The following is a 22331-nucleotide window of genomic DNA, read 5'->3' on the forward strand; positions in this document are numbered from 1 at the left end:
TCATACCTCCCATCTCCAGATCTATCATTCATTACCATTGCAAACACTTGCTGGATACTGGCAAATGCTTAATGAGAGAAACCATTTTTCGTGACATACCAGACATGTCTGGGACAGAAAAAGAGTGACAAAAAAATGAAACGAAAGGAAATAATGAATGACAGCATTATGGCCTTAGGTTCATTGAGTGACATGGCACTTGTGGCTTAGATTGCATGTGGCCTGTCAAATGTGGTTTATCTCTTGGTATTATTAACTGTCTGGATGAATAATTGTTAGCTATATCAGCCATCAGCAAAGGCTGATAGAAAAAGACAAGTGCAAAGTTTTTCACATGGGACAGACTCCAGCAGTCTTTGTACCAAGAGGGCCTGGGCTCTGATGGACAGCAAGTTGAGCACTGTGTCAGCATGTGCTTGCAATGAGAACCACCAGGTGCATAGTATAGTCAGGAGGCTGAGGCAGGGGTTTTTTCCCATGTGATATATTTGTGAATCTGCATTTGGTCTACTACATCTGATGTTGGATGCCCTGGTGTGACAGAGATACTGAAAAATTGGAGTGACTCCAGAGAAAGGTGGTATGGCCGTGGGGTGGGAGCACAGGACAGCCGAAGAGAATGGGTGCAGCTGCCCCTTTGTTCAGATTGGACAAAAGAGGTCTGCAGGGGCAGCTGATGGTGTTCTTCAGCTTCCTGCTGGGAGGGTGAAAGACAGCAGAGCCATACTCCTTTGCCACAGGTTGCAGAAGGGGAACTTCCTGTCAGGTATAAGGAAAAAAATTTTCTGTGAGGGTTGTTGGACACTAGATCAGCCTTGGAGATCTCCACCCCAGAATGAGACTGGACAAGGCCTGAGCAATCTGCCTGAACCTTGAAATCATCTCTGAACTCCACACATCCCTTCCAACCTGAATTATTCTGTGTGTAGTAGGGACGTCAATAATACACCTGTAAGACAAAGTGTATCCCAGAGGGTCAATTCTAAAACTTGTCTGGATGCAGGATGCTATTGCAAGATGTGAAGTTCTGTTCCTTTACCCCTCTGACATGGCACTACCAAGACAAGGGCTTGCATTTTGTTTTCCATGAACTGCAGGAGACCAGAGCAATTATGTCATACCAGTATCATTATAAGAGAGGGCAGAATCTCTCCCTAAATCTATATTTCATTCCAGATGGACTCGTGTAAGAGCACTTCTTTTGATACTGTTAGCCTGCCTACTTGGAAACAAATTACCTGATGAGACTGCTGCTATTTCTTCACTGGGGCTGTTCAACAGCCTAAGGGACCTCACTGTTTCCTTTTGCAAGTCCAAATTTTCTTTTGGCCAAGCCTAACATGGAAAAGGACAACCAGGTCATGTACAGGTGTGTATCTCCTCTGCAGGCAGCAGATGGCACAGGCTGGCAGGACAGTGCCAGGGTGGCTGGGACTGGGTGTATGGAGCATCTCCCTTCAGATTTCTGTAAGGTTGGGACCCTGGTGAGGGCTGGTTTTCCCTTTGCCTTTGAGATCCCTTCCTATTCCCATCTGCTCTGGCCAACCACTCTTAGACCTTTAATCTTTCCCAGTTTTTTGAGTACACCACATTTCGCCTCCTTTTCCTCCATTTCATCTCCTTCCCACTTCTTTCTCGTCTTCAATCTTTTACCTCCCTTCTGGGCCCTGCCATTTGCAGTGCTCCTTGCCCACTCCCCCTGTTCTGGTCACAGGCTTCGTGTCCTCTCAGCTCCCCACTTGTTTCCACTCGGATCCCTACAGGCATTGCTAAAACTGCTGCTCTGCATTAAAGGTATTTGACATACTGAGGCAGATGCTGTAGGGAAATACGCTACAAAAGTAGCCTAGAGGAAGAAAATACTTTCTTATCAGTGCATATTTTGATGGTATGAACTGTATAAAGCTCAGAACAATTATGCTGAATAAAAAAGAAGTGTAAATAACTATTCAGTGTACAAAGAAGAGATTGCTGTTTGGGGAAAAAAAAAAAAAGTAACAGAGCAGGCACACAAGGGAAATGGAAGGAGCTGGGAGCTGAACATTGCACAGACTTAATTCTTCTATTTTCTAATTCTGAAGTGCTTGGCCTCATGATTTACTGTGCTTTGAATGTAGTTCTTTTGGATATAATTTTATGTATATTTCCTCAGACATTTATGTTAGTAATTTTGGATATTTGTTGGTGAGGGAGGAAGAATAACTAATGCTGGAGTAAATGCATAACCTTAGTTTGATGTAATCCACTGACTGTATCTAGACAAACTTCCACAGGTACCCATCTGTAAGCAGGTTCTGAATCTAATTTAAGTGTTAATATGAAAGCTAAGCAGCATTTTGTCAGGGTGTGCTTTGCTCTGATACAGTCTGTACTCAGGTCTTCAGACAGAAATAGAAGAGATAGAGGCAGAAGGAAGCTAAGGCAAATAAAACAGATTTTGATCCTCATGCTGCACAGTTTGAGTTCACCCAGGTTTGGAACAGCCTCATCAGCTCACCTGGTCCTGCAGTGACCCCTGAGATTGCCCAGCTGGAGTCAGTGAGGAGAAATGGGCATCTCTTGGGTGCAGCAAATGTCCTAAACTAGATCAGATGAGCTATGCCCTTGAAGTGCTTATTCCTTTCTTTATTACCAGGGCACCTCTTTGGGCTTCAGAAGGTTCATACTTAATTCTTATCTCTGGTGCTGAAGAGGTCCCTTTGTGCCTCTGTTTCCTATCTGTAAAATTCTTCCCTTCCTTTAGATTTATCCTGATAGTGTTACAATTTCATCCAGAATCTTTAGGTGAAACCACAATACCAATAATATTGCGTAATAATACAAACATAATGTAACATAACATAATGGATGACCCCATCCCTTTAATTTTCTTTCTTTCACACTTCTACTACTTCTTAAAGCAGTTTATCCATTCAAAGTATAGAAATAATTTTCATCATTGTACAGTATAGTGCATGAAAATCAACATTTAGTGTGCTCCCATTGCACAGACACTAATGCCTTATCTTCTAATACATGATTAATATTCATATGATTGAAAACAAATGCTCTTCTAAAGAAAAACAGCACTGGAATTGCCAGAAATTGCTGAAGTTAAATATGACATCTTGGGCAGCAATCTACTCCCTTCTCCCTCCAAATAAAATAAAACCTAGCCACCAAAAGAAACAAAATCCAAACCTTGTATATTTCAGAATATATTGCTCTCAAATTTATCCTGTAACAATGGCTGGCACTATATATCCTGAGCTTAGAAACACAATTTAGTTCAACTTGACAGTGTAGGTGCCTCTTAATAGCACGTAACTGGGATCAACAACACTCCAGCTGATGTATGCAGTCCAGCAGTTGCTATTGGTAGATGTGAAATATATTGAAGTATTAGTGGCCATGAATTGTCACACCTAGCTGTTGTGATGACGTCCTCAATGTAAAGTTAGCAGATAGCCAACCCTGGGTTGATCTGACTTTTGACATGTTGTTGTGAGAGATGACTTGTAACTCCCCGAAATGGGGCCTGAGAGAAACAGGCCTGTGAGAAACAAGGAATGAGGAAAACAGCTTGAGAAAGAGGTAAGGGATGAGGGTGAGCAGAGGCCCTCTGGGCTGAGGAATTTCTCAAACACTTGCAATTAATGGAACTATAGTCACAGGGTGGATGGTGTGGAGTTTGGAGCTGATAAGGCGGCCTGGATAGCACAGGATGCAGCCGAAGGAGGGAGCTCTTTGAAGACAGGACAGTTCTGCTCTGGTGCATCTTGTAAAGTTTCCAGGGCCACCTTTCCTTCATTATCCACAAAATGCATATTAAAGTTGATGCCCCTGCTTATGCTAATGAAGATCAACAAAATCATGATAATTACATCATCCTATGAAGCACCTTACTCTTCCCTATACGTAGATAGGTAGGTCAACCTAGAGGAGGGACCCAAGCAAAGTGTATATAAATTGAGGAGAAAGAAAAGAAGAAAAAGTGAAGAGAAACAAAGAAGACAGATGCATTCTTCAATGCTCACTGGCGGAACTGATGCAGGAACTGATGCAGCAACACAGGCCAGTGATCTCTGTCCTCTCTATCTCTTTCTCCTTTTCTTTTTTCCCTTTTTCCTTATTATCATTAGGTAACACAAGGCATACTATATTGCTTGCTGTCATGGTCCACTCAGTGGACTCGTGATGGTTCGTTTGCTACGATCTCGAAAGTACAAAATTAAGGTAACCAACACCAAAGGGGATGGCAGTAATAAAACAGTGAAACTTTATTGTGTTGCCTGTGAAGCGGCACGCGATAGAGATGGGTGAAAGAAAGGAGAAAATTAAAATAAAGTTTTAGAGAGAGGGGAGACAGAGAGTTTATAGCTACCACCGCTGATCTCACGACGTCCTAACAGTCCCGCGTCCAGCTGATGCTGCGTCGTCGATTGTCGTGGTCCTTGGTGGGGAAGCTTCCAGTTTTTGTTGTCCAGAAGTCATCCTTTTATGCTCAGTAACACACCTTGCTCCACCTCCGCCTCGGGGGTCTCCGCCTTTCTCGAGCGAGGCCATCGCACATGCTCAGGGAGGGGCGTCTGAGCCGTGGTCAGTCTTGGAGGCGGGTAGCCTTCCATCAGGAGGTGTGTTTTGGTATTATAATGAAGCAAAGTCCGTCTAAGGTTCATGATTTCTTCATCGATGTTATGGCAACAGTTGCGATCCATCTTTTTTGACAGTGGCTATGCGATTAACTCTAACAGCTCTGGCTAGGCCCAGGCACCGAACAATAGCACAGCACTCTTTGTACTGCACGGCTCAGGCACCGCAGAACAGCCCAGCACTGCCTGCACCACACGGGTCAGTGCTCAGGAGAACAGCACAGCACTCGCTGTGCCACACAGTTCTGCATTCAGGAGCCTTGGCACCACATCCCACTCCAGGGATCGGCAAGGCCAAGCAGGCCGTTGTCAGGTACTCACTGTCCATGTCCCTGATGACAACGTTGAGACAATGCTGATCTTCTCACCGACTCTTACACTTGCCATAGTTCGTTATATACTTAGTTAATTATCATGTATCCAGTTAGTACATTGTGGTAAATTAATAAATGTCTGGACTTTGAGATTTGTCTTACCGTTGTCTGCTCCATTGGGAATTTATGAATCTAAGTTACTTGTCTCCCTTGTTTGAGCAGAACGTGACAGTTGTGTAATTGATCACAGTCATTATAGCAGGCAACTATGAAGCTATCAAGTTGTGGAGTGGAAAGCTGCGTGAGGGTGCTGTTGCCATTTGTCTTGTCAACATGCTGTACTTCTCAGAGGGTCTGGAAATTTCCAGTGGAGCCCCTGAGAGTCTATGGCTGTTGCTGTGGGAGCACAGGAGAGCGTATGCATGTGAGCTCCTCTTATGGCTGCACCTCAGCATTTGTTTGTGGGTCATGCCTCAGCTTCATCTTCTTGATTTGGGTTTTGGTGTCTTTCTAAGATACCATCTTTTCTAACATCATTCTGCCACTATTCTAGGGACTCCCCCACTGCTGATGGCAAACTATTGCTTTTCCCAAGACAAGAGCCATATACCACACTATGAAACTCAAAGCTCCTCAATGGCATGTTGGGATCTTTGTGACTGAAGACAAATGGATGTCTAAAACCTTTCCCTTTTTCTATGCTCTCTATTAGTTATGCTCTTCTAAGCACCCAAGGCCTAGCATATTGAGAACTATTGTTCTGAACTTCTGATGGATATGCCAGACAGACTTTGGTCCTTGTCTTTTGGAAACAGCCCTGTGACACTGGGTGTGCGTAGGGTGACAGTGGGTGCTGTGAATGTCAAAGGAGTTAGCAAGTCTGTACTCCCCTGCTCCACAATAGCCAGTCCACACTTTATCTTTCCTGAGATAAGGCTTTCTTAGGAAACTGATAGATGTCTCCCTGTTTTCCTGCAAGCAGTAAATACAAAGAGGACAAACTCATGACAAAATGGACAGACTTTTTTTTCTCTTAGTGTCATCTTCCTTATTTTAAAAGGATGCACTGGAAGTCCTGCTTCTCTGAACATGGAAACAACCTCAGCCAACAGTTCCCTCCTCAGAAAACTCCCCGTTTGTTGCTCCAGGAGGCTTTGTGTTTAAGCCTCTTTTTTCTTCAATCATCTCAGCAGTGCAAGGATGGGTCGGAAAGTGGCTGCTGCTGCTGAAGGGTGGTGTTTGCAAATCCCAATGTCTGATCTCCAACCCTTGCCTCCCACGCAAAGATTTGGGTATCTTCTTTCTCACGCATGGGCAAACCAGACATTTAGACACAGAAGTACTGATCCTTGATGGCTTTGTAGAACTCTTCTGCATTTGTATGCTTCATTGCAAATTCTCCAGAATAATTTCAAATTAATGCCTTCATATAAAGCATGCAAGAAATAGTCATAAAAGAGAAAAGCAATATGGTTTCTGATTTGCCACTGCCCTATGTCTACGCCACACTGTGCGTTTGTTGCTCCACTTTATGCCACACTGTGAGTTGCCCTCTGTAACTCCAAATATTGCCAACCTTGAGTAAGTTGGGGATATAAGTACTGTACACTAGTATACTGTGCAGTGGGGAGAGAAAGAGGAGTACAGAAAACCAATTCTGTTAAAAGGGTGCTTTTTTAGATGATGGCAATGTCACGCTTCTGACAAATGCGGGTATCTATCCATAATCCAGATGAGTATTACCTCCTTCATAAGCTGGTTATGAAACTTAATATTTATAAAAGCGTATGCAATTCTTAATTCTGCAAACTGGCACCAAGCAAAGCTCAGAACAGATGTATTGAGAAAGTGGAAACAAATATTATGCACCTTTTGCACAAATGCCTGGCACAAGCTGGCCATCTCCATCACTTACAGACAGCAACACAAACCCATTGAACAGGGCAGGATAGCTGATCTAAAGTACTCTATGCAAAGTGGTAGAAGGAAGACTTGTAAATAAAAATTGTTCTTATGAGGTATCACAAGGGATGTCTCTGAACTGGTGTGTGTCCTCTCCTAGGCCATCCCTAAAGCAGTCTATCTGTCTCAGGTGCCCTCGCTGGCACAGCTGCACACCTCCCCAGTGCCCAGCTGCTCTAGGAATCATGTCAAAATCCCAGGCGGGGTTTACAGGTCCCACTGGTGTGCTCCACTGTGCTGCAGCACAAGGTACAGCAGTAACCTAAAACAGATGAGCTATTAAAATTCCCTTTTATGAGTAGGGAGTTTTTCTTCTCTGGGCTTAACAGGGAAAAGATAAGAGTGCCATAAACTTTACAGAGAAAAGCGAGGGTATATCCCAGCCCTGAGCTTTGCTCGCCATATAGCTGTGCAAATGCTTTGCCACAACCTCAGGAAGTGATGGAATATCAAACGCATGGTGGGACCAGCGGGGTTATGCAGAATGTGATCGGACCAGGCTGTGCAGAGCACAGCACGGCAAAAGGTTGGCAGTATGAAGCCTGGAAGTATCAATGCAAATTGCTTTAATAGCTGGTGGTATGCATAGGAATTACAGTGCTCTTCACCAAGACGCAGATCTTTCTTTGCTCTTCTCCCCATTTCAAGGCCAGGGCTCTTAGCATTTCAAGGAGATGCTATATACACAAGGATAGTTTGGGAAGCAACTTTGGATAAGGCCCAGCAGCGTCAATGTGTGTTTTTGAGTCCAGCCTTGTTGAACCACTAATACTATTAACCTTTAAAAGATTAATCTCTCTTTTGTCTACTATTGGAGGTTGTTAATGACTCTCAGTGATGCTGCTGCTACTGCTCCAGCAAAGAGAGTGCAGGTCCATAAAGGCTGGAAAAGGTCATGAAAAATAGGAATCCCATGGGCGATGGGATTTCCTGGCCACAGGAGTGTCCTGTGTGCTCATGTATAAATCATATATGTCATAATACACTTGTAAAACTTCAGTGAGCAGGGATACAGGCTGGGCACCTGAAAAGAAGTAGAGAGGAACTCTTGTGTACCTCAAGAAAAGCCTCATAATTTTGATCACTATCCAGCTAAGTAAACTGCAAAGTCCTTGGGTAAAAAGGGCATCGTCTGATCATATTGTAGACTCCAAGAAGCAGAAATAATTCAAAGTCTCTGGATCCAGCAGGACAATGTCTGGAGGCTAATGAAGATTAAATATATGGAGGCTGATAATGAAATAATCATCTCCAGCATAAAATTGCTAGTGGAATAGATTTGATTAGTATGCAAAGTTTGGGAAGTTATCTGTACTGCAGAGCGCTGAGTCAGAGGGGATGTAAATAAAAAGGAGTTCTGCAACTCCAGTAACTAAAGCAGGTTGACTTTTTTATTCTTTTTTTTTGTCTCAACTAGCAGATTTTCTGGCCTAAAATACTCTTTGCTTGGTTCAAGTTCAGAACAGAAAATATTTCTCTTTCAACTGTTGAAATATTGAGTAACCAGCAACTGATGGCAATTTCTTGGACAGTTTCCCATCACTGGCCCACTCCACACAGCGAGGGCCCAGTGCTGACACTGCATCAGCAATACTCTGGCAGTATGGAAACAATTCTGGCAAGATCTTTAGACCCATGTTTCTTCTCTTATTTTTGTTTTTCCTTTTATATATATATTTTGAATATATATAATCCAATTCCCTGCTGTCTGTGCGTGGATGTGCACATGCATTTAGCCTTACTAATGGACTAATACAGGACCAACTCCATTCTGCCTCCATATCACTTCTGTGCTGAAAGGACTGGGTTTTCAAGGCTCTCACTTGGTTCCTGTCCCCAAGATGCCCTTTGCGTGTATTCCCAGATGTGTCGCTGTCTTGAGTTTAAGTCCTGTTAAAACTAAAAGTTTCAGCAAACAAAGCTTCTGGAGGAAAAAGGTGGAAATGTTCCTCACATGGAGGAATAGGCGGACCTCTTTTTTCACCTTGCTTAGACAGCAAGGCATTTACTATTTCGTAACTTGCCAGAGCAATATTTTATTCTTCCTGTCTGCTTCTCTTTAAGAAATATGATTGTTGAAGTCTGTCTCAAGATAGAATGCAATTTGAAGGAATGTGTTCATATTTTAATCAATTTCCAATAATTCATAAGCCTTTTGCCATGCAATTAATGAAACAGAACAGGAACCAGAGTTTTCTGATTTCAGACTGATTGTGAACCATATAAATCTGATGTATAAAGAGAAAGGTCACTTCTGTGTTAAAGAAACTTGTGGACAGATGGTTTGGATTTAAAGAGTAGCAGGATTTCTGGAAAAATTATGCAGGATTAATAAAAATGTAAGGAGTTCAAGCTCAGTTCACTAAAAATCTGAAGGTAAAAGAATTAGAAACTACTTCAGTGTGATTTGAAAAGAGGAAAAATGAAACTGCTCAGAAATATATATTGAGATATCTTGCTAGTGATTTCTGTTAAAATTTTTGGCAATTATCAGTATCACTGTAAGCATTTAACATTGCCATCTGGCTCAGATTATTGTTTGTAAAGGGTTAGTATACACATTCAAAGACAGGCTTCCAGAGGAAGATTAAAGTGTACCCAAGTGTTACCTGGGCAGCGTTGGAAAAGCACATATGAACTAGAAATCATTATCAGAGGTTAGAGTTGAAAGTTACTGATACTCTCTCAACATGTCCTTTTACAGATGTGAGAATCTGAATGCTAAATACCTAATCTTAACTTTTTGTTAAGATAACAAAAGATTAAGGTCTGAATTTTCAAAAGGATTCCGCGGTGATTTAGCTAAATTCTGGGCAGTTTCCAAATTCAGCCTGAGGCATTGCTGGGACCTGTTTTTCAGCAGCTGTCTGCTTTACTCTTTCGAAGAACAGTGGTGCTCATGGACTGGCTCTTCCACTTAAACTTGCAAAAATCGATCCTTTGTAAATCCCTAAAAGTACAGCTGGCTGTGAGGGTGATTATTTGTTTTGTTTTCCTGAAAGAAGTAAGTATATCTTACAGAGCTCTCCTATCATTCTACAAGAGCTAGGTATATTAGCAAACATGGGGGTCTGAGAGAACAAAATCTATGTAACTGATGATTGTAACCATTATCCACAGTTACTTACACTGGCTGACATCTGAATACTTGAGGGGAGTTTGTATAACATTTAGAGGGCCATGCAAAAAGCTTTTATCTAGACACATGCAAGGCTATTTAGTGGTTGAGTTGTAGCAGTAGATGCCAAAAAGCATTCATTTCTGTAGGGGAAGATGGGTCTAAATGTAGTGTAACAGTGTGGTGGTTTGGGTTGTCCTTAGTGGATTCCCATGCTGGAAAAATGAGGATGAGTTATGATCCACTATTTGTCATTGCTGGAGACTTTATGGCTACATCTCTACTGGTAAGCTCTATGGTGCCTGGGCTGGCTCCCAGGCACAGGAACACAATCATTTATGCTAGTAAGCTGTCAGCATGATCCTGTGCCTTTACCAGCTGTGTCACTGAAATCCAGGATAAAAATAACTTATCGACACCAATTTGATGGAGATAAGCAGACACTTCTTTATTGACGGCCGGACGAGTAGGGGAGTGTTCTCACCAACAACACGTGCCAGGCACCAGAACCATACACCTTATATAGAACTTACTCATACATATTCATTAAGTATTCATACATAAACATACAACTTCCAAGAAATCACTAACATATTCTCCTCCTATTTCCGATTCTGCACAGTAAAGGTTAGAAATGTCTAGAAATGGCTCTGGGGTGTAATGTGAGTAGGTGGTCCATGGGTCAGTGGTCGCGATCTCCCCCTGCCGGAATTACCTTTTACTTAAGGACACAGTTTTCTTGTCAGGTACCCGCAAGCTGTTACGGTTACTGCCCTCAGTTCCCATTAATCCTGGACCTTGACAGCTACTTGCATTCTTCTAGTCCTATGTATGTATTATAAATCAGTTTACAAATCACCTTGTGTTTTGTTACCTAGGTTCTAACCATTCCTACTAGACAATTATGACCAATCCCTTCGGCCTTGGTACGGGGCTGTACAGGGGATTTTAGAGTAGCAGTCGGTTGCTAGATTCAAAATACAATAAATGTAAAATGATTTTTACTAAAATATCTCTTAATTCTATACTTATATTAAAATCAAACACAATTTAATCTCAGTTAATAATAAAATCAGTAACAGCTGGGGGTCTCCCAGATGTTTGCCAGGCACAGTTTAGGAATTAGAACAATACAGTGACCATTCTCAAAAGCACTTTGTATGCCAGTCTCTTGTTTTGGACAGGGTTTTATTAATTATGGATGTGAGCAAGACTGGCACAGGGCCCAAGGAAATCACTGGGCATAATTTATTGGTATAGGTGTAGTGTCTGGGTCCATCTGTTCAAAGAAGACTTTGCAAATGGACAATGCCTTTGGTTTCTGCTTTGCAAATGTGGAGAAAATTGTTGCCAATAGTTATGGTAGACTGAAGTGGACCAAAAGCATGTAGAAATCTCTCACACTCTTCCCCCCCCCCCCCCCCCCCCCCCCCTTTCAGGTGTGGCTTATGTTTTGAAACAATTTTTTCCCTCTCTTCTGTAAAAATACCAGAAGAGCAGCCCTGGACTGCTGGTCTGAAGGCAGCAGAATGGCCAAGGCTGTACACTGCTCTGACAACCTAACTATCTTTGGCAGAAGCACAGCTAGTCCTTGGCTTTGCTGCCGAGTGTGCAAACTTGTGCTGCTGGCACCCTCTCCCATGACATTTAACAGGGTGGACAGCTGCTTGCTGGGAACTGCACTGGAGCCTCCAGTTCAGTTTGTAGCAGCTCTCCAGAAACACCATCTGGTAGCGATAGGTTTTGATTGGAGGGTCTTGCAGGCTGCTGCTGCCATCAGCCTCGATATCTGTGTGCAGCTGGTGCTGTGAAGGTCCGCAGGGGCAAAGACACACAGGAGGCCACCAAAACACTGGCACAATCCAGGTTTGCAGTAGAAACACTAGATCCTATGGTTTCTGACACTACTAGCTTGCCTCCTGCAAACCTTCCACCATGTCTGGTTTGCAGATTCATGGGTATTTCTGATACTTATATCTGACCCAGTGCATACAGCTCAATTGTTGCTCTCACTTCACTTTTAGTATGGTTTCACTTTACTATTGCTGTTTCATTTTACCATATTTAAGGCTTTCAACATGAATTACTTTTCCGGTTTAATTTTACTTGCCTATGGATTTTTTGGGGGTCATTCATATTTGTTTGACATATCCCAATCTACATTAAGCCTGTTGTCCTGTTCATGACATCCATTTGCAGCTGTGGGTAGTACTGAAATGATTTATTTTGTGATCAGAACTGCAATTTGCCTTCTTCTAGTTCCTAAATTAGCTGCCACCTTTAATAAAGTCAAAAGTTTCTTAGCATAAAAATAAAATATCTCCACATCTACTCACCTCTGGGTTATCCGCAGTTTGATTTCCCTGCAGCCTCTCTCCTCCCCTTGGCGCTGCCAAGGAAACACTGCCCTCAGATGTTACAGATGGGATGAGTTTTACTGGTCTGAATCCAAGTTCAGTTGCTCTCAGCCAGGTCATTTTTCTTCCTGCCGTTTAGAACACAGATGTTGACTTGGTGAAAACTGCCCAGACATTGTTCAAAGCTGGTGAGCCCTGATGTGGCTCTGTCCATGTGTCATTGGCCGGTACCCTTGCCAGAGTCCTCTTCCCACACAGAGTGGCCGAGATCTTCACCAGCGAGAAGACAGCTTTCTGGGAGAGCATTTGCCAACACCAGCATCTTCTGCCAGTGAGAAGCACCTTACATGGGACTATGGCAGGAGCAGAAAGAAGTGAATTACAGCAACGTGCCTCTGCTCTGAAAGAGCCCTTAAATGTTGACATGTGACTGGTGGTGTTTCATTCTTTAAAAGGGCAATTAAGCCTTAGTGTTTTCTTCCTTGGTTATGTTGGGTGGGCAGATGTAGAGAAAACAGTAGCAAAAGAGTTACTTTGGTGTAACCTCGATGCAACCTAGTGAAATCAAAGCTACCCTCAGGTCCAAATTACTTTTGGTTACTGTAGGCTACTGCAAGGTTATTCTGCTGAGACTGAAACCTTACCATAGAAGCAGTGCAACAGGATCCACACAGCAATGACTTTCTGCAGCATTTATTCTACTCTCCCCTCTAAAAGGTCATTTTGAGTATGTGAAAGTGGATACAGAGCAGCCTCATGAAGAAAGTGGCAATTAGGGATCCCAGGGCAGTTTTGTTGGCTTTCTGTAAACATGAAGGTGTTCACTGCCATCCTGATGTTGCACATGTGTGGTAAGCATAACACTCAGGCAGAGTGTTGTGCTTACTGAAGGTGAAGGCATAGGAGCAGTCTGAATCCTCACAAAACCTGACACAGTCCCTCTCCCAGTGGGGAGCCCTGGGGTATTCAGTTCAGTCAAGGCAAGGTGACGGTGCCAGCTACCATGTTGGTGATGACTTGCAGAAGTTGGGCTGGATTAGGAAAATCTGAGCGCCCACTCAGCTGTGGAAGGCATCCTGAAACCACCACCAAATCTTACTGCTTGCTGTGGCTGCCTGTGCACAAGCCCCTGCCAGGGGAGGCAGCTATCTGGCCCCAAAATGAAGTGCTCTCTAAGCTCTTCTCCTGCAGACATCCTCTGCTCAAAAATCTCATGTCTTTATACATAATAGCACCTCTGTGGGAGGAAGTGCTGCTACCAGAAAGGCTGGTGGCCTGGTGGGACCCCATCTACACTGTATTTTGGGGGCTGCACAGTACTTCGAGCCTGTAGAAACAATTTAGAAAGGAAAGCCATCATTGTTTTCAAGGCATTGATGGTAGGAAAAGAGAAGTGCCTGGTTCTAAGTTTCTAACAAACAGTGAGATATATATATATATTGCAGCCTAGTTGCCATACCTTCACATTCTTTGTTCTGTAGCCAAGAGACGACTTTCAACAGAATAAATTTTTACAGCTCCCTGGAGTCTTGCCTTCCAAGTCTCCCCCCCCCCCCCCCCCCCCATTCCTCTCCTTTTTTAATATCTCAAGACCTACCTAAGATGGAGAGGGGTTTTTGCTGGTGTCCTTTCCAGAATAAGCTGACACATACATTTAATTTAATCTTATGTACCAAGGCAGTCTCCCACATAGGTGCTTGAATCTCTTCTGGTTCATTGTGTGTTGTCTGGAAAGAGGTCTGAAGTATGTAAGATAGTCTCCTGACTCTCATCCTGAAATACAGGTGTTGGCATAGAGGATTTTCACCAGTAGACCTAGACCACCTCTACTGGCAATGTTTTGCTGGGATATATGGAGTCTGGATTTCCTTTTTGCTCCTTACAGCAATTCACAATGAAATATTTACTGTAGCCATGTCAAGTAACATTTTCAAGCCTTAGAATCTGTTCTGCTGGGAGGTGGGATCTCCCCCTCTTCCACCACCGAGTGCCAAAGACATCTGCTCTCAGGCTGTGCTCTCCTGTGTGGTGCCTTTGTGGGCAAGGAGGGCTGGCCAATCCTAGTCTTCCTGACTGCTTCCACACTCCCTGCACAGAGGTAATTTTTGATCTGGTAAAGTATTAAAGTTTTCCAACTCAGAAATCTGCAAAGAAATTTGACTGTCAGCGGGTAATTTTATAGCTCTTGGGTTTCTTTGCTGTAGCTGTAAACATCAGAAAAGGTAAATTTCTGTCCTCTCTGAGGATTTCTGAGTGCTCAAATGAGAGAAGTTGAGGTTGTAAGTCCTGCCTGTATATATTATCAGGTAATACTGAAAAATAAATTAAACTAATATGTTGCAATTAAATCAGAAATCTAGTAAGCAGAGGCCTGTGTACAAAATATGGGGCTGTAGATTCACTAGGGAAGCTTGTAGAAATGTTTCCTTTTTATAACTGTAATGACAGGATGACTTGGGAGTAACGTTTACTTAAAAAATAAATACAATCCTTCTAGATGCTCTGTCTCCAGAACTATGACTTAACCAGTGTATCACTCTAACCCATTTTTCAGAATCAACTGACAAGTTAAGAACATGGGCACGTTACTCACCCTATGATAGAAAAATAAATATTTAAGAGGTCTCAAAAAGGGTTGACTGATTTTAATGTATTGAGCCAATTGCTTTTAGAGGTCATCTCCTCCACATGTGAAATCAATGGGACTTTGGCTCTCTGTTCATTTGACACATCATGTGTATCATTTTCCTTCTGTGCCTGCTAACAGAAAAGTACCAGAAGTGCTGACCTGAGACCTGACAATATCCAACATGATCAAAGAGCAAGATCATGGCAGGTCCACACAGCCCTTTGAGGAGGGAAGGTAGCTGGAGGAGAAAAACTGCATCAGGAGGATCATAAGAAGCCCTTGTGTATAACGGGAATGTGGTGACCACATCAGTCTTTGGCATGATCCTTGTTGACCACTCACCAACATTAGGAAGGATCAAGAGAGTCATGATCCTTCTCTCTCCCACTTATGCACCCTAACCCACAGTCCCACCTGGCAGGCTGCCTCCCAGGCAGGCAGCCTGAAAGGGAAATGTTGTGCTCAACACCTGCTTGTTGTTCCCCTATTCATCCTCTGCATGCCATACCCTGGGCAAGGATGAGTGATCTCCTGGTGTCATACAGGTGATGGAAGAGGAGCTTCATATGGGTGCTTGTATCTCCAGCCATGGCCATTTCTTAAGTAGGAAGTGTCCTTTTCTGTCCTGGGCAGCTCTAAACCCAGCATGGGGAACTAAAACACCATGTTACCCATGCCACCTCAATGAGAGTTTTCCCAAGGAGACGACTGAATTCTTCTGTCTAAATCACACCAACCTTATTAGGATGACTCTTACTAATGTGTCACTAAAGAGACAGTTACCCAGAGGAGGAAAATTATGTTCTCAGTTTGTCTGAGCCATTGTAAGAACCAAGGTCAGTGCTGGAATAAAAATTGAGGATCAGTTTACATGCCACCTTCATCAGTGTGAAACAGCCTGTGAAACCTCAGCAGCTGAAAGCAAGATGACACCTGATTATGGAGCATGTTCTTCTGCTTTCCTGTGCAAAATTGCTACCCTGTAAAGTAGATGCAGGATAGCCTCAGTAAGTAATTTCACTACATAATTAATGCAGGGTCATGGAAATGGTCTTCACACCTCGTCTTGGGTAACTGAGATTATAAGAGGACAAATGTTTTTAGTAGTGTCATCTGAGGTGGAGGTTGTGTGCTAGTATTGTAAGCAGAGCTTCCAGCTCTGCTGGTGACACAGCAGCTCTGCTAGAGGAAAAGTATCAATTAAAATTTTCTCACTGACAGGCTAGGCTCTTTGTAGTAGGCTTTCCAGAACAGATTAGTACTTTTGCTCCCTCAGTGGCACAGTTTATACCCCACTTAAATTCTTTATTTGCTGCCTAGCTAAGGGATAATTGAGTTTAAGGATTTTTAAACACCTGCCTATTAACCTCTTGAATGTTCTTAGCACCCTGTGCTGGGACAGTTCCCTGGCCCTCCTGGTCTCCCACCTAAGGTACTAGGAATATCTGTGGCATTTACCAGGGAAACTTGCAATGAACACTGAACAGTCCTGCTTTTGATGCATTGCTTAAATGTGGTCTGTAATGGCCTTCAGCATGTGGACCTCTTACCCTGCCTCCCTGGGAGCCGTCTAGGATAAGATGATCTCCCAGCAGAATCATAAGGCCTCCCCTAGAGGTCTAGTTGGTGGTGAGCCAAGGCCAATTTGATTCAGCAGTGCTGCTTAGCTGTGATCACATTTACTGAGAAAACTGTTTCTGAGTTGTGAGAAAGTACATGTGCTAAAGACATGCAAGATGAGAAAAGTGGTAAATGATGGTGTAAATTTGTTGCATTGGTGATATTAGCAACTACAGGATTCAGAAGAGGACTACTGACATGAAATGGTACAAAATCCTAAGGGGAAAAAAAACCAAACCCAGAACCAGAAGCAACTCGGTGATCAGCCTTTCTCAAGAAACCACAGAGGTCTACACTTGTCCAGTTGGTTGTTACCTAGTCAGCAGGTGAATTATACTTACCCTAGCAGCATGTAGTCTTTGCTATCTACTGAGACTGTCAGCCAAGTGGTTGCTCTGTACTCTCAGAAACTGTGCGTACCCAGCTTGCAAAGTCCCTTTGCACCTATCAGAACAGAAGTGACCCAGTGGTTACAGAGGGAAATTTTCATAAGCTGGAAGGGAACCAAAGCAAGAAGCTGGTGATTCTGACAGTGCATAAGTATTAAAAATTCCTTTTTTTAAAGATGGTCTGTCAGTGAGAGCCACAGTAACTCTTGGAATTAGTTCCAGTGATGAGGTAACTTCGCTGATAACTGTGTGCACCTCATTTCTACTCCAAAGTCATCTGACGTCATGGTAAGGGCTCTGGATCTTCTTGTGCCTGCCTCATAGATTGAAGAAAGCTATATCTGCACATATTTGCCTCCACAGAAATATCTGCAGACCTATGATCATCATGCCCCTGCTGCTTCACTAAACTTAAATGTGAACTCCTCAAGACTGGCTGCAGAATGTGTTGTAATACTTTAACAACTCCCAGATTTCTTTCCTCAGTCTTCTACTTTTTCAAAAGCCTTCTTAAAATGTGGGCAGCAAAGCAGCTGTAGTATTCCAAAAGCATTTGTCCCAGTACTAAATGCAGATTTAGTATAGTATGAACCATCATTGTCTGGATTTTATCCTAACAGAAGGTTATATTTTAATCACATCAATTCATGAGGAAGTTATTTCCTTCCTTCTTCATATGGCTTAAAAACTTTTTAATATCGTGATAGTCTGTGCTAGTTTGAAAACAAACTAGTGGGAGACACCAAGTCAGAATAACAATTTAATAAGGAAAAAAAAAAAATAAAGGCAGATAACACTGGGTTAAACTAAGAGAGTCAGGATACAACCTGACACCCTGTTAATCAGGGTGGTGGTAGCAGTCTGGTAGAATGGTGGCTGCAGTCCCCCCGAAGCAGTGATCCCATAGAAAAAAGGTCTGCTCTTCCTCAGAAAAGTCCAGTGGTGGCTGAGTAGCTCCTGTCCTCTGGAAAACCAGTGGAAAAGAGAGATCTGGTATTCAGAATCTCAGGTTATATCCAGGATGGAATGCTGGTTTTCTCCCTCTGGGTGGAGCATCTCACAATGGGATAATGAGTCATGCTGCAAGGCATTGATGGGCCATTAGCAGAAAGATAGTCTGGAGGGGGGGGGGGGGGGGGGGGCAGGGAAGCAAGGAAACACTGCCCCACCTGATTTCGGCAGCTCATGAGGATGGTAATAGAATACACTGCAACCCAGGACATAGTCTAATATTTTTATAGATTTCACATGTCATATATAGCAGGTATGTTTAGATTGCAGCATCGTTCTACAAACTAAGCCTAGACTTCAAAACCTGATCAAGTCTAAGCGAAATTGTAGACAGTTAGTCTGAGCAGGTTTCTTTTTCAATTTAAAGTTATTTGGTTTGTGCTGTGCACCCATAGCAGATGCAGTAGTATAGACAAGTATCACAGGTTGGAAAGCAGCCTGTGCTTTACCACAAGCAATTTTGTACTCTTTTATTACGTATGGGACATTCTGTCACAGAATTTAAATATTCACACACAGAGTCATGGTGTCACCGAAATCCGGGATAAAATAACTTATCGACACCAATTTGATGTAGATAAGCAGACACTCCTTTATTGTCGGCCGGACGTGTAGGGGAGTATCCTCACCAACAACACGTACCAGGCACCAAGATCATACATCTTATATAGAACTTACTTATGCATATTCATTAAGTACACATACATAATTATACAATTTCTAAGTAACCATTAACATATTCTCCTCCCACTTCCGATTCTGCGTAGTAAAGGTTAGAAATGTCCAGAAATGGCTCTGGGGTGTAATGTGAGTAGGTGGCCCATGAGTCGGTGGTCGCGATCTCCCCCTGCCGGAATTACCTTTTGCTTAAGGACACAGTTTTCTTGGCAGGTACTTGCAAGCTGTTACGGTCACTTCCCTCAGTTCCCATTAATCCTGGACCTTGACAACTACTTGCATTCTTCTAGTCCTATGTATGTATTATAAATCAGCTTACAAATCATCTTGTGTTTTGGTTACCTATGTTTTAACTGTTTCTACTAGATAATTGTGGCCAATCCCTTCGGCCTTGGTACGGGGCTGTACAGGGAACATTTAGAGTAGCAGCTGGTTGTTAGGTTCAAAATACAATAAATGTAAAATGATTTTTACTAAAATATCTTTTAGTTCCACACTTATACTAAAATCAAAACACAATCAAACACAATTTGATCAGTTAATAATAAAATCAGTAACAATGGTATATTCATATAGAGTCAGCGATGAAGCAAAAAACACATTTTGATTTGGCTCATTTGATTTTCATCATGGTGGGCATTTGGCTATTATTTTTGGCTAATCAAGCTCTCTTGAATGCTCTCTCTTTTTCACGCAGTGTGAACCTTCATGTAAAACACACCATTTATGGAGCAATTAGTCAGCTGTGCAAGACTGACTACTGGGATAATCAAAAATAAGAAACTTTTCAACTGTCAAAGAGTTGACAGCAATTGTCTAAATGGGTAAATTACAATTCTTTTGGAAATTCACATTAGTCTGGCCTAGAGCAATGCAGATGTTCTGCTGTTGTGAAAAGCAGACACTTGGAGATGGGAACAATGGGCACAAATTAATTGCCGTTTCAAGTGAAAAATATACTTGGGAAATATATCAAACATTTAACTAACACCACCCCCAAAAAAAGCATGAAATCCCTCATGATGATGTTATTCCTACTACATATGCCCCAGGTCTAATATAATATTGTTGCTATAATTTCTTCATCCTGTTATTACCTTTCCACCTTCTCATCAGATAATAGCTTTTTCACTGTTTTATGTTCTGATTAGCTAGTCATCTAACAGACCTGTAAGAGAAGGCAAGCTAATCAGACGGTGAAACCTCCAGCTTCCACCCTGAGCCATGATAATGTGCTTTGATCCCCACAGGTGACAGCAGGCAGTAAGATTATAAGGTTTTGAACCTCCTTTTCTTGTTAATCATGGTTGCAAGCATGGGATCTAATCTTTGTGGCAGTAATTCTAAGTAAAGTAGGAAATTTTCCAAATTAGGAAGTTTCTTGTGAAAGCTCTCCTTTAGTAAGAGTATAGCATCGACATTTCGTGACTTTACATGGCAGGGGAACACATACAGGACTGACAAAATACTGAATTGTTGGTTCAGATGGTTATAGCTGTTTGGTATTTCTGCTGATTCAGGAGACAAAATCCAGCCAATCTGTCTTTGTTTTCAGGAACAAGTTTGCATAATTTTGTAAAGAATTAGTAATTTCACAATTAAAAACAAAACAAAAAGTCTGGTAGTCAGTGGGAAATTATAGTTGACTCTCAGAAGTCTTCTTCAAATCTCCGGTAGCTGAATATTTTGGGAAGATAAAATGTACACATACTGTAGTGCAGCAAGACAGAGGTATGCTGGAGTGGGATGGCATGAATCATAAGGAATCTGGGATGTTTCCAGTGGCAAGTGAAGAGGGACCTGAGCCAGGGTATAGACATATAGTCTGGTGACATTGTTGGCAGATTAAAAACACTTAGAAAAAATGCTACTTCCGACTAAATATATTCATTTTCCTGTAGTTTTAAAAGAGAGTTACAGAAGGTGTGCGGCTTTCCACAACCTAGAGTGTCCCAAAACTCAGCTGAAAACCTTAACCTGAAATGATTTGTACTGAGCACTGCTTATTTACCTGACTTTTATTCATGAGTCTTCTGGTGTATTACTTGGATATGGCTTGGATTACTGATAATAAAGAGGAAAAACAATATTCCTAGGTTAGTTCAAAAATAGGGCTTGAGAGGATGATGTAGTATCAAAGTATCATGATAGAGAAATTTTGCTGGCTTTTTTTTCCCCTAAATATTTTGTGCTACCACTTCCCCTTTTTTTTTTTTTTTTTTTTTTTTTTTTTCTCTTTTCTCTGCATGGTGAGATCTTGCACACTTACTTAGCACTTGCCTGTGGAAAAAGCTTGTGAGAAGTTCCCTCCCATTCCCCCCGCTCCAAAACACATTTGATGCTCTTTGGTATCACTGTTTCTGATTTTTTTTTTGTGCTCCTAAGGGACAATTGAAGCATGATAGTGCTTATCTCTATTAATGTTATTCAACAAATGCTGAGGTAATTTATTCATTCTGTCAGAAACTGGAGGAAATTTACTGTGATAGAAATATGATAGTGCCAGGTTTGTTTTCCCCTTATCTTCTATTCCTATCTGTATGGACCTCATTTAGAGTCTTCCTGGCAAGCTTTTCTGGTGGAACAGCTCCATAATGCCACCATATCCCCACACCACTTTCTTTTGGCAACATCACTATTTGTTTGGTCACCACTGGAACTGAGCTGTGGTATGACCTGTGTGACATTCTTTTAGCAATAGAGTTTGTGTATTTTCAGTATTGTTTGGGCATCTTGCTTGCTCCTGGTGCCCAAGGTGCAAAAGAGAACAGGTAAGCTAAAGCATGGTGAAGTACAGATGAAATAACAGTAGGTGAGATCTACGGGTTGTGCAGCCAGAGCTGCAATGTGGTGTTGAATTAGTGAATAAAAATAAAACCCTAGATATTGCACCACCTTCATGATCCTTTGTTCGAACTGGTTTTTTTTTTCTAAAATAGAAGTAATGATTCAATTAATCTAACATCAAAATATGAGTTGCCTACTAAAGCAAATTAAATCAAAGGAAGAGAGAGATATCTAATTATTATATTAAATATAATATTATAGAAATTATAATAAATATTTATATATTATATAAATCTTGCTTCCGACAGCCCAGGTTTGGAAGATCAATTATAAGTGCAAATGGCTATAAACTATAGGTCTAATTTAGTCATAGTACAAACTACTTGAAAGAAAAAATACAGATTAGATGAATCATTCACCTCAGTGTACGAAAGTACATTTAATGTTACAGTGAAATTATTGCTTTATCATAACTTAAAATTATTTTGCTTTAACTAAAAAAAAAATCTTCCGTGCTATTTTATGCAAGTTATTAGGCAACAGTGGTTGGAAACCACAGAAGTGTGAGAAATTTATTGTTAGTTTTTTAAACTCTCCTAAGACTTATAACAGATGTAATATCATGACTATGCCAGATTATTTTAAAATTTGATCATGTTGTAAATGATTTATAGCTCAAAAGGTAAAAATGATTGTTTCTGTAGGTCTCAAACATCTGAGCCACTAAAGATGTGTGTGGTACATATGGAATTTATGGAAGTGAGTTTTGTATGGATGTAACAGGATATGAACTCTTTCATATCCCTGGAGACCAAAATGTTGCCTTTATTTTGTA

The 22331-nt window shown here is 41.8% G+C and overlaps 1 protein-coding gene across 1 annotated transcript in view; it reads left to right on the forward strand.

Annotated features, from left to right (window-relative positions):
• ST8SIA1 (ST8 alpha-N-acetyl-neuraminide alpha-2,8-sialyltransferase 1) overlaps positions 1–22331 on the forward strand; it is a 208918-nt gene that overhangs the window by 141783 nt on the left and 44804 nt on the right. The window lies entirely within an intron of this gene.

The sequence above is a fragment of the Athene noctua genome, chromosome 3 (assembly GCF_965140245.1).
Source record: "Athene noctua chromosome 3, bAthNoc1.hap1.1, whole genome shotgun sequence".
NCBI classification, from domain to species: domain Eukaryota; kingdom Metazoa; phylum Chordata; class Aves; order Strigiformes; family Strigidae; genus Athene; species Athene noctua.